Raw genomic sequence first — 13,785 nt, 5'->3', positions numbered from 1 at the left:
GAATGGTCAGAGAGTGCAACATCAGTCACCATAACCTTAGAGATATTCAGACCCTTTGAGATAATTAAGTCCAGAGTGTGCCCCTTATTGTGCGTGGGCTCCGTCACATGCTGAGTATATCATAGCTATCAAGAACACAAAACAGTTATTTTGCCCCTCTGTCCTGGGGGTTGTCAACATGGATGTTAAAATCACCAACAATGACTAGACGGTCAAAGTCAATACACACTATAGACAGAAGTTCAGTAAAGTCATCAAAAAAGCTTGCACAGTATTTGGGTGGTCTATAGATATTTAGGAACAGAGCTCGAGAGGAGCATTTCAGCTGAAGGGCCACATATTCAAAAGAATCAAAGTTTCCATACGATGTCTTCCTACATTGAAGGGAATCATTGAACAGAATAGCAACTCCACCCCCTGTCTTATGCATTCTTTCCTGACTCATAAAACTAAAGTTGGGAGGGGTTGATTCGATAAGAACAGCTGCACTGTTATTTTGTTCAATCCAAGTTTCTGTTAAAAACATAAAATCGAGATTGTGCTCAGTGATAAAATCATTGATTAAAAATGTTTTTCCTGCCAAAGACCTGACATTTAATAAAGCTAGTTTAAGTTTGTTAAACACACTATCAGTCAGGTTTTTGTAACAAGCTGTGGCTGACATGGAATCACTGCTAAATTAGATAAACTCACACAAACGTTTGAGCGCTTCCTGTTTCTAAGATGATTCACCGCTCTTAATCTATTACCTATCAACACAGATATCGGCAAAGCTATAGGCAGGCAGGGCCCCGACATGTCCTGGAAAGAGTTGAGAGTGCCATACGCCCTTGAGCCTGGACCCAGCACATATCAGTAAGAGTTTGTTGCGTCTTGTACACACACATCCTTATCAGGCTTCGGAGACTGCAGATGCTTTCTTGAAGGGAGGGGAGGTGGTTGACGTAGGCACGGTGATGGAGATGGGGCAGATGGTGCGGGGGTAAAGGACATGCTGCCAGGGGGGGGAGGTGGTTGACGTAGGCACGGTGATGAAGACGGGGGAGATGGTGCGCGTCTCTGCGGTGATTTTGGTGGGCGTCGTTGAGGAGCGGGGGTAAAGGACATGCTGCCAGCCCTGCGTATCGCCTTAGTTTGGTCTTTGAACTCCAGGAAGGAATCGGTGCCAACCCTCTGTATCTCCTTCATGTGTTCAACGATCTCCAGGAGGGTGGGCGAGGGTGAAAGGGTGAACGGAGTATCCTCAAAGGCGTTGACAGGGGGGGGGGTGACGGGCAGTGGAGACTCCTCCATGTGTCTCATAGGTCTCCCATAATCAGAACATTCCTCAGGCGGGTGCAGTGATAATTCTTCAGGGTTTTCTGCGCGATGTGTTGTGTCTTTCTCCTGTTTTGATTCCTCTTGCCGCTTGTCCTTGGCAGAGGGAAGAGATTGATGACGCAGGCAGTTGAATATGTTAAACAATTTCACTCCTGACTTGTTCAGGCAAACTCCATTTGCCTTGAACAGATGTCTGCGATCCCAGAAAAAGTTAAAATTGTCAATAAAATGGACAGAATGGTCAGTACAGACAGTTGAGAGCCAGGTGTTCAGTGCAAACAATCTGCTGAATCTCTCCACTCCTCTTCTGACTGGTGATAGAGGGCCACTGATGAACACCTCTGCATTTAGAGAGCTGGCAGTTTCCAACAAACATTTAAAGTCTTCTTTCAGCACTTCTGACTGTTGTTTCACAACATCATTTGTTCCAATGTGTAGTACCACATTCTTCACAGTCGGATGTTCAGCCCCAATATGCAGGATCTTCTCAGCCAAGTCAGAGACCACATCCTTGGGAAAACAGAGTACTTTGGTGTTGTTCTTACTTCAGAGACTTTTTACATCTCTTACAGCAGAGTCACCCACAATCAGAGTTTCAGGCCCAGTCATTAGCTTTCCCTCTAGCCTTTTACTTTTGGAGTAGCTATTGGTCCTTACCCTGCTGTGTGAAGAGGACAGGTTATCCAGGTCATCAGAAAGGGATCTCCGGTTCTCGGTCAGCGGAGCGTATCTGTTCTGGATTGGCACTCTTGGTGGTTTAGGAGGATTGTTTGTAATTCTCCCTTTAGCAGCTGTCCACTGCTGTTTCCTAGTATGAATAGGGGTTGAAGAGGCGCTCTTCCTGGGTGATAACAATGCAGGCCAGCCGGTCGCATCACAGATTTCAGAGCGCTGGGCTCTGCCTGTTATCCGTCCTCCCAAATCCCATGGAAATGATTTACTCTTAGGCTTTGCACCCAGAGAGTTCCAGGGAGGACTACCACTTGTAGATTTATTACCCAGTAAACAGCCCTCCTGTTCCTTGGAATCCTTGTAGCTGCTAACTAGCTGTGAGTTAGCATACCCTTCTCCATTATTTTGCAACACTGGTAAAGTGGTGTCATTCCCACGACATAGTCCATTCACTTCCACGTTAACTTCCAACCGTTGCATTTTCATTTCCAACACAGCCATCTTCTGTATAAGTTTGTGGAAGTCATCTGTAGAGAACGGAGGCATTTTGCTACCAACTAGTAGAGTAATCAGGGATTTTCACAAATATATGGAACAGCCAACCTGTTAACCTGTTAACCAGCTGCTCCGGGGGTATCTGGCACATTCAAATGCCACTATTCCATGCCATACACTGATCTTAATTATTGCATATATAACGAGTTTGCCTAAAGATTTTTTAACATAAAGAATAGAGAAATATTGTAAAGGACAATCAGCAATATTACATTTCGTAAATAAGTTTTCTTATTTCTGATCGATCAGAACTTTTGTAATTTAGAATCATTAGACCCTTAATATTTGCACTTTCATTTTCTTCTCTTACATATCTCTATCTCTATACACTCACTGGCCACTTTATTAGGTATGCCTGTTCAACTGCTCGTTAACGCAAATATCTAATCAGCAAATCAATGCATTTAGGCATGTAGACATGGGGAAGACGACCTGGTGAAGTTCAAACTGATCATCAGAATGGGAAAGAAAGGTGATGTAAGTGACTTTGAACGTGGCATGGTTGTTGGTGCCAGACAGGCTTGTCTGAGTATTTCAGAAACTGCTGATCTACTGGGATTTTCACACACAAACATCTCTAGGGTTTACAGAGAATGGTCAGAAAAGAGGAAATATCCAGTGAGCAGCAATTATCTAGGTTTAAATGCCTTGTTGATGCCAGAGGTCTTGAGGAGAATGGCCAGACTGGTTCAAGATGACAGAAAGGCAACAATAACTCTAATAACCACTCATTACAATCAAGGTATGCAGAAGACCTTCTCTGAGCACACAGCAGGTGGAACCTTGAAGCAGATGGGCTACAGCAGCAGAAGACCACACCGGGTGCAACTCCTGTCAGCTAGGAACAGGAACCTGAGGCTACAATTTGGACAGGCTCAACTAAATTGGACAATAGAAGATTGGAAAAATGTTGCCTGGTCTGATGAGTCTCGATTTCTGCTGCACCATTCGGACAGTAGGGTCAGAATTTGGTGTAACCAACATGAAAGCATGGATCCGTCCTGCCTTTTATCAACGGTTCATGCTGGTGGTGTTGGTTCATGGTTTGGGCAATATTTTCTTGGCATACTTTAGGCCCCTTAGTACCAATTGAGCATCACATAAACGCCACAGCCTACCTGAGTATTGTTGCTGACCATGTCCATCCCTTTATGACCACATTGTACCCATCTTCTGATGGCTACTTCCAGCAGGATAACGCGCCATGTCACAAAGCGCAAATTATCTCCAACTGGTTTCTTGAACATGACAATGAGTTCACTGTACTCAAATGGCCTCCCCAGTCATCAGATTTCAATCCTGTATAGACCAAGTACCAAGAAGTCAGTCAAGTCGCTTCAGCTGATTCAAAATGCTGCAGCTCGTGTACTAACCAGAGTTAGGAAAAGGGACCACATTACTCCTGTTCTGGCTGCCTTACACTGGCTCCCTATAGAACACAGGATAGAATTTAAAATTCTTCTTCTCGCCTACAAAGCCCTTAATGGGCAGGCGCCATCTTACCTTAAAGAACTCATTATACCCTACTGTCCTACTAGGGCATTGCGTTCCAAGAATGCAGAGTTGTTGGTTGTTCCTAGAGTCTCTAAAAGTACAATGGGAGCCAGAGCCTTTTCTTATCAAGCTCCACATTTGTGGAATCAGCTTCCAGTTTGTGTTCGGGCGGCAGACACCCTATCCGTTTTTAAGAGTGCGCTTAAGACCTTCCTTTTTGATAAAGCTTATAGTTAGGGCTGATTAGATTCAGCCCCTAGTTTTGCTGATATAGGCTTAGTTTGTCGGGGGACATCTTACTTCTTCCTTCTCTCTGTCTATACCTGTGTACTCTCATGTTCCGATTAACCCAGCTTCCCCAAATTTCTTTCTTTTTGGTGTCTATATACGCTGGGATCCGGAGTCATGGATGATCCTGCGGTCCTGTGTCTTGCATCGCGAGCCCTGGATCTTGAGTCGTGGCTGTGGTCCTGGATCATAAGTCCTGGATGGATATCCTCGTGGATTAATCTTCCTATTATACACTAGTGTTGCACGGTGTACCGATACTTGAAAGGTACCGCGATACCCTGCCGTTAAAAACGGTACGATTCCTCCGTTTCATTAGTATCGGTACTTTAAGAATGACGGGGTAAAGTACTCCCGTGAAAAACCGCCGTTTAATAAGAGCCGTGTGTGTTCAGCGCTCTGCTTCCACTCCCTGCACTGCAGCCGTGCCTGCAGTCCCGCTCCTCTCAAGCACGTTCTAAGTCCCTCCCCTCTCTCGTGCACGCGGCCACGCGCTAGCTGCCAGAGCATGTGAGAAAACGAGAAGCATGGCTGCAAGTGGGAGTGCAACTGCCGCTGCGCCTCGGCTTGTTGACAAAAAAGACGCCAGAAGTCTGTGAACGGGCCGTTCAGGTGTTCAGAGCAGAGCTTCCTGTCGGAGCGGCAGAGCGTGATGTGCACTGAAAAGCACTGAAAAGTCGCAATATTATCGTTGAGCAAACTAAACTAGCAAACTAGCATCACTATCTGCTAACGTTAGCTTTAGCCTTCGTTTTCTATTAGTTTTTTTCATAGGCTATAAACGGAGGTGGTATAAGTATATATCTTGTACTTGAGTAAAAGTAGAAGTACCCAGGTCTTGTACTTGAGTTAAAGTAGAAGTACCAGAATGTAGGAACAATCCTGCAATCAAAATGTTCCTCAAATAAAAGTACAAAAGTATTATCATCAAAATATAGTTAAAGTAGCGACAGTAAAAGTAGAAGTGCTCAGGTCTTGTACTAGAAGCACCAGAGTGTAGGAATACTCTGTTACAGTAAAAGTACTGCATTCAAAATGTTCCTCAAGTAAAAGTAGCGACAGTAAAAGTAGTCATTGTGCAGATTGGTCCATTTCAGAATAATATATATGATATGTTTTATAATGATTGATCATGAAAGTGTTCTCAAAGCTGGTAAATGTGCAGCTAGTTTGAATGACTTTGTATACTGCAGGGTAGCTGGTGGATTTACTCCAGGTGGAACTAAAGTCTGCTTTAAGAGTTGATTATATTTCACATCATTCATCCAGATCTGTGAAGTAACTAAAGGGATTAAATACATGTAGTGGAGGAAAAGTACACCATTATTTCTGAACTGTAGTGGATTAGAAGTACAAAGTAGCAAAAGAAACATTGAAATACTTAAATAAAGTACAAGTATCTCAACATTGTACCCAAGTAGTACTTAAGTTTATGAATTTAGTTTCTTTACACCAGTGGCTATAAAGATGGAAAGACTAAGCCTTGCACAGAGGCATGAAAATACATTTTCAAAATGCTCAACAGTGCTGCCAAAATGTTAAACTCACTGCTACACAATTAAAATAAATGCTTTTATATATATTTATATTAGATGTGACTCTTTGGCGTTTCTGTTCTTAGTAACACTGCTGCTTTAGTTGTTCTGACTGCTAAAATCATCTGTTATTCCTAATTTTAAAGCCGATATTCCGTGTTTCCCTTTTTTTAAGAAAAGTATCGAAAAAGAATCGGAATCGCAATTCTTGACTTGGTATCGGTATCGAAACCAAAATGTTGGTATCGTGACAACACTATTATACACACATGCATTTCTAAATATTTGGACTACCTATGTTGCAAATGTATTATCTTTTCAATTTACACACGGCATCTATTGCACGTATGTCCGTCCTGGGAGAGGGATCCCTCCTCCGTTGCTCTCGCTGAGGTTTCTCCCATTTTGCCCTTTAAACTGTGGGTTTTCTCCAGAAATGTTTCCTTTTATGATCTGAGGGTCTAAGGACAGAGGGTGTCGTATTGTCATACTGATATTCTGTACAAACTGTGAAGTCCACTGAGACAAATGTAACATTTGTGATATTGGGCTATATAAATAAACATTGATTGATTGATTGATTGATTATTCCAATGCAAGCAGACTACGAATGGAAACTTTGCTTCTTTTGAATATGTGGCCCTTAAGCTGAAATGCTCTTTGCGAGCTCTGTTCCTAAACATCTATAGACCACCCAAATACTGTGCAAGCTTTTTTGATGATTTTACCTAATTGCTGTCTATAGTGTGTATTGACTTTGACCATCTAGTCATTGTTGGTGATTTTAATATCTGTGTTGACAACCCTCAGGACAGAGGGGCTAAAGAACTGTTTTGTGTTATTGATCATTATGTACTGACTCAGCATGTGACGGGTCCGACACACAATAAGGGGCACACTGGACTTAATTGTATCATCTCTAAGCTTGTGGTGACTGATGTTGCGCTCTCAGACCATTCCTGTGTTTTATTTGAGAGCTCTATTTCTGTCCATACAAATGTTAAGAAAGAGGTAACCACTAGATAGTTAATTATCTGAAAATGCACAGGAAATGTTTGTTCAGAATTTTTCTTCCTCAATTGACCATGCTAACGTCTCAGTAAATGAGCTAGTGGACCCTTTTAATTCTAAAATAACAAATGTCATGGATAACATTGCTCCCAATAAAATAAAGGAAGTATCTGGCAAGAAAATATCTCCATGGAAAAAAGCCATGACCATGAGAATAGCAAAAACAGAGTGTGGAAAAGCTGAACGCAGGTGGAGAAAAACAAATCTCCAAGTTCACTTGGAAATATATAAAGAGAGACGCTGCATCTATAATCAGGAAATAAAAAAGGCACAACAGTCTTTCTTCTCTGACATCATTACCAACAACAACAATAACTCACGTGCCTTGTTTGCCAGTGTCAGTAGCCTCTGAATTTCTATCCACCAGGGCCTGCAATGAATTTGCTTCCTTCTTCACAGACAACATTCTGAAAATTAGACAAGCAGTTAGTGCCTCTGTACCAGGACCAGGTACAGCAAATGTTTTGTCCCTATGTCCAACTAAAATCAATTCAGACATCATGACACATTTCCGTATTATAAATGATAAAGACCTGGAGGACATTATTCAACATCTGACATCCTCCTCCTGCTGCCTCGATATTATTCCAACAGGATTTTTCAAAACTGTTTTTCATTGCATGGCCTCAGATCTACTTCACATAGTAAACAAGTCTCTCCACTTGGGTGTATTTCCACAGGCCCTGAAAACTGCAGTCATTTAACCATTCTTAAAAAAGCATAATCTAGACGCATCCGTAATGAATAATTATAGGCCAATATCAAACCTCCCATTTTTAGGCAAAATTATTGAAAAAGTTGTTTTTCAACAGCTGAGTCATTTGATGCTTTTAAATGACGGTTTTGATGTGTTCCAGTCAGGCTTTCGACCAAACCACAGCACTGAGACTGCTCTTGCAAAGGTCTTTAAAGTTCTAAATTGGTTTGATTCCTACTTAAAGGACAGAAAAAACGTTGTCTCTATAGGCAACATCAGCATTGACAAATATGACATGCGGGGTTCCTCAAAGCTCCATCTAAGGACCTCTGCTTTTTAATATCTATATGCTACCACTGGCTCAAATTATGAAAAACAACGACCTAAGTTATCATATCTATGCAGATGATATCCAGATTTATTTAAAAATGTCACCAGGAGACTATTCTCTGATTACAACACTGAGTAAGTGCATTGAGCACATCAATGACTGGATGAGTAGGAACTTTCTCCAATTGAAAAAACAGAAAACTGAGATGATTATTTTTTGAGCAAAGGAGGAACGATTAAAAGTCATCGCAGAGCTTCAGTCGGCATACTTCAAAACAACGAATAAAGCTAGAAATCTAGGTGTAGTGATGGACTCAGACCTGAATTTTACAACAGTTATAAGCCCCAAGCCTGTTTTTCAGGTCTCCGGCTCGAAAATGACATGCCCAGAACAAATGACCATATCTTCCCTTCTAAAAGGGTTAAATTAATAATCTTTTTTCTCAAAGCAAGGTTACATATGTGAGTTGGATGTAGAAGTGTCAGAATCAATATAATTTTTTTGATTTTAAAGTAAATTCAGATTGAACACAGTAAAAAAAATTCAATTATAGTGTCCATCCAAAACAAAAAGAAAACTTATAGTGAAAACCACCCTTGAATGATGGGATGGTAGACTAAAAGCTTTAGGAATCCAAACTACAACATATAATAAGTACCATGTATCAAGATTGATGCAAAACAGGTGAAATTTGACCTTTTTAGAGAGATTTAGCAAAACAAACATTTGGGTGGATTTTCCATATCTCTGGCCCCTCTTGGTCGATTTTGATGATTGACATCTCTTTTTAACCGCTAGAGCCAATGGAATCAAGGGGAACGCCCACATACACACACACCTTACCAAATAAGGAGTGAGAGTGACGCATAGCCAAAACCGGAAGCTGCGATAACTCTGGTGGCTACCATTAGCAGCTAACTTTTACTCCGATTTTTACATAAAAATGGAATTATGGATTATAAATAATTTTTTCAAAGTGACAGACACATTCAATTAACCTATGGATTAACCCTCAGCCGCGTTTTTTCTCGTTTTAATGCCATTGAACACGACTTTTGATCAGAATAACAGCTAAGGTGAGACGATGTTCTGTTTTTGCTCCGTAATGCTACGTGTTTTGATGTCTGTGTTTGTTTCCCCTGTCGCGAGTTCTGATCGCTCAGTGATGATACTATACCTATATAATCTGTGGAGTCTCAGCTTTAATCGGATATCTTGTATGTGCAGTTACGATAAGTAATAAGGGTATCTTTATCTTGAGTTCTGTGCCAAAGTGCATTAGCATTTTTTCGCTCAGGGGTCATTTAGATGCTTCTTATGAGACTTGTGTTTTGTTTTGGTAAAAATGTTTTTTATCGTCAGTTAGCTGAGATTCTTCCCGTTAATCTGGTATACCACATTAATAGGTTTTTAAATATTAAGATGCAGAGGTGGTGGGAGTAAGTCCTACATGTGCAAGTCATGAGCAAGTCTCAAGTCTTGACCTACAAGTATCAAGCAAGTCCCAAGTCACTGTGGTGAGAGTCAAGCAAGTCAAGTCAAGTCATTGCTCAGGTGAAGCAAGTCAAGTCAAGTCATACAAAATGATGATGAATAAGCCCAGTTTCCGCATTTAAATCAGTTAAAAGACAGTGGTTATGAAAATGGATTCAACCCACACTATGATCTTCATTACATACACAGTTAGTCATTTGAAATCTAATTTAGATCGATGACAATGATATTAGATTCATATTAACCCTAGAACTGCAGACAATATAGCTAGGAGTCAATCAAAAAGTCTGTTCAAAAAGGCAGAATTCCAGGTAAGAAAATCATATATGCATTGGCGACTGGTCATTAGGGGCAGGGGCACAGCCCCACCTAGTGTCAGCAGAAAGTATTACATACTTACATACAAAAAAATGCAAAAAATAAATAAATAAAAATATAAAATATATTTTAAGATCATGTTTAATCATCTGATTCGTCTGTACATTGCTGTTTTAGTCTGTGTTCTTCTAATTAGTGTCTACAGTGTGTGCCTATTGAGCTGTTTAGAGCCATGTGGGACAAAACCCGATCCTGCCCCTCCCTCTCACTGTCTAAGTCAATGGTGACTGTAAAAACTACACTGCGCATGCTCAGAGTATTTTCCTATTTAATGTGTGTGGCAAAAAAATAATGACCATAGGGGCATTGAGCTGCCATCCCCACCATACGTCATCTCACATAATTCAGAGCTGATTGGCTGTAAATACGTGTGCCGCAAAAAGTGTGGTGTGTGAAGAGGAGACGAGAGAGCTGCAGTGACGCGTCCTAAAACCCGGAAGTAAGCTGCGCGTGGGTTCCCTCGACAAAAAAGCAATGAGATTTCTCCATAGGATTTTAGAAAATAGCTCCAAATAAGATCTGTGGGAAACAAACCTGTTAGATAAATGCACGTTTTGTTCAGCCAGATAATATCCACATGTCTACCCTACTTTTATAATTTTCGAATCATAAATCTATCGATTAGATTAGATTTATGATAGACTTTTGAAACTACAAGAAGATAAGGAGGACTTTTACAAAAAAGTAATAGAGATTTTTGTCCAGAAGGATAGCATGGACTTCATCTTCAAGTCAAGGTAAGACCGCAATTTTATTGAAAATGGGATCTTACTAAGAGAGAACAATTCAATATTGAAATGATAAAATTACATTTTTTGGGTATCCTTTTGTTGAACTGTCTGTTTAAAATTAATCGAAGCATCAGACAAAAAAAGCTTTTGAAAATAATATTATATTTTGATTTAGGTCAAAATATAATATTTGTAAACCTGAAGAGTCAGTGCCAGTGCCTCACCAGCCATGAACCTCACTGCAGAAGCTTATAGACATCTAAGTTTTTTGTGCCCCACCACTTTTGTACATATAAAAACGCCACTGCATATATGGCATTTGCCATTACACATATTTAATTTTAATTTCTGTTAACACTAGAACCACCAACAGCATCAGCACCTACATAGATATCATTTTCAAATCATTTAATTTGTTCCTCTTCATAATTTCCTTATAAACTAAGTAGGACGATTTAAAACTCACTTAATTAGACTAATTTTGAAATTGCTTCAGTTTATCATCATAACAGATCAAAAAGTTCAGATTCATTTTTACAATAAATCAAAGAATGATGCACTTCTACAAACAAAAACAACATAATTAAAACATTTAAACAAACTACTAAAAGTAGATGAACTACATTATTCAAAAGTTTACAGTACTTCTAATAATAACACAGGGGAAATAAACGAGGCATCTCTTTTCCTCTCTCTCTCCCCCTCTCCTGACAGCCCGTCAGTATCAGGGTAATCAAAATGAAACCCTTGGCGGTTCTAGTGTTCATTTACCGTTTTGTCTTCTCTTTGCAATGCTTAATCGATTTGAAACCAAGTCTAACGTAGCTTAAACTTAACGTTAGCTTTCTAGCACACAACACATTCACGCACCTTTCTCTGTGGGGTTTTTTGTAGTGACGAATGAAGTTGTATGTTGTGGTGGTCGTGTCACTGATCTTTATGCTGCAGACCCTGCATACTGCTGTTTTCTTCTTATTAGCGTCATCGACAAAATAATACTTGAATCCAAACTTGACTATTTGTGGAATAACGCTAGCCGCTGCCATGTTAACTGACACTCCTGCCGTCTAGTGGGTTGCCAGGTTTGCGCGCAGGGCGCTATAATCACCCAATCACGTTTCTAAAAAACTCAATGTAATATCTCAATACAAAAACTAACGCAAATATTTCAGTCCTTTCAAGTCATCTGTCTCAAGCTTAAGTCGAGTCTCAAGTCATGAATACCAAGTTAAAGTCAAGTCAAGTATTTTATCAATGTTAGTCAAGCAAGTCTCAAGTCCAAAAATATGTGACTCAAGTCCGACTCGAGTCAAGTCATGTGACTCGAGTCCCCACCTCTGTTAAGATGCCCTGAGACAGTGTCGTGAAAAAAAAGACCCCCGAAGGTGTCTTTGGGGCTTAACAGGTTCTGCATACTATCACCTGAAGAATATATCTAGGATTAAAAGACTAATGTCACAACAGGATTTAGAAAAGCTTGTCCATGCTTTTATCTTCAGCAGACTCAACTCTAGTTAAAGACTAGTGTCTTCACAGGCCTCACAAAAATATCGATTAGAAAGCTGCAGCTGATTCAGAATGCTGCTGCTCGAGTCCTCACAAACACTAAAAGAGTGGATCACATCAGTCCAGTTCTGAAGTTTTTACACTGGCTTCAGTCTACCAAAGAATTGATTTTAAAGTACTATTGCTGGTTTTTAAAGCACTAAATGGTTTTGGACCAAATTATATTAACAATCTCCTGCAGAAGTATGAACCATCCAGGAGTCTGCTCTCTGTTACAAGAGTCCGAACTAAACATGGAGAAGCAGCGTTTAGTTTTTATGCCCCAACCATCTGGAACAAACTCCCTGAATCTTGCAGGTCAGCTGCAACTGTTAATACTTTCAAATCGAGATTAAAAACATATCTTTTTGACGCTTCATTTGGATGAGTTGTTCAAATTCACACTGCAATATGGTTCTTATTCATGTATTTTATACCTGTTGTGTTTATTTTTATTATCTTTGCTTTTTAAATGACTGTTTTAAATGCCATTTTATAATGTGCTTCCACAGTATTTATTCTTAAATGTCTTTTATTTTATTTTGTAAAGCACTTTGGGTTGCCATGTGCTGAATATAATATAATTGGGAGGGATGAAACCCTCTTTAATGGTCACACATGCAGAGCACACAGCACACACAGTGAAATGTGTTCTCTGCATTTAAAAGTCCTGCATTCCAAATGTTACTCAAGTAAAAGTACAAAAGTATTAGCATCAAAATATACGTAAAGTACCAAAAGTAAAAGTACTCATTATGCAGATTGGTCAATCTCAGAATATATATATGTTTTGATTACAATTATTGATGCATGCAAGTGTTAATGAAGCTGGTAATGGTGCAGCTAGTTTGAATGACTTTGCATGCTGCAGGGTAGCTTGTGAATGTATACTCCAGGTGTAACTAAAGTCTTATTTAGGTGTTGATTATATTTCACATCATTAATCCAAATCTGCAAAGTAACTAAAGGTTTTCAATAAATGTAGTGGAGTAAAAGTACACAATTTACCTCTGAAATGTAGTGGGGTAGAAGAACAAAGTAGCCACAAATTGAAATACTCAAGTAAAGTACCTCTAACTTGTACTTAAGTACAGTTTTGAGTACATGTATTTAGTGACTTTACACCTCTGCATATACACAACATCATCTGACATTAGATTGCATATACAAATAGGCAAATATGGATTTTTACAAGATTGACTGTTTAGTCAATATTTATAATATTTTATAACATCTTGGCTCTGCTGTAAAACACACACAGTATTCAAATTAATTATATCGTTCATTGATTGATACATTGATTTATTAATTTTGTATAACTTTTAGCCACGACGGATGACTGCACTGTGGTAGAAAGTAAACACAGAGGAATATCACTGAGTCTATGAGACCATATTGGCTAGGACTGCTTACATTTTTAGTAGACAGTTCAAAGGCATGATTTAAAAAAACCCATTATATTATATTTACATAACAATATATATATATATATATTTTTACCATTTAACCATACCACTGTGCCTTATTACATGCCATAACAAAACCAAAAACGATGCACTGTGGACAGTAATGATGAACTCCCATGCTGTAGAATTCGCACGTATCTAGTTTGTCCCTCATTACCCACCGTAAGTACGCAAAAGTATGGCGGTCTGAGAGTTGTGACAACTGTTT

This window comes from Pseudochaenichthys georgianus, chromosome 16, assembly GCF_902827115.2.
Source record: "Pseudochaenichthys georgianus chromosome 16, fPseGeo1.2, whole genome shotgun sequence".
Taxonomy (NCBI): domain Eukaryota; kingdom Metazoa; phylum Chordata; class Actinopteri; order Perciformes; family Channichthyidae; genus Pseudochaenichthys; species Pseudochaenichthys georgianus.
The sequence above is the reverse complement of the archived record's forward strand: the minus strand, read 5'-3'. Positions refer to the sequence as shown.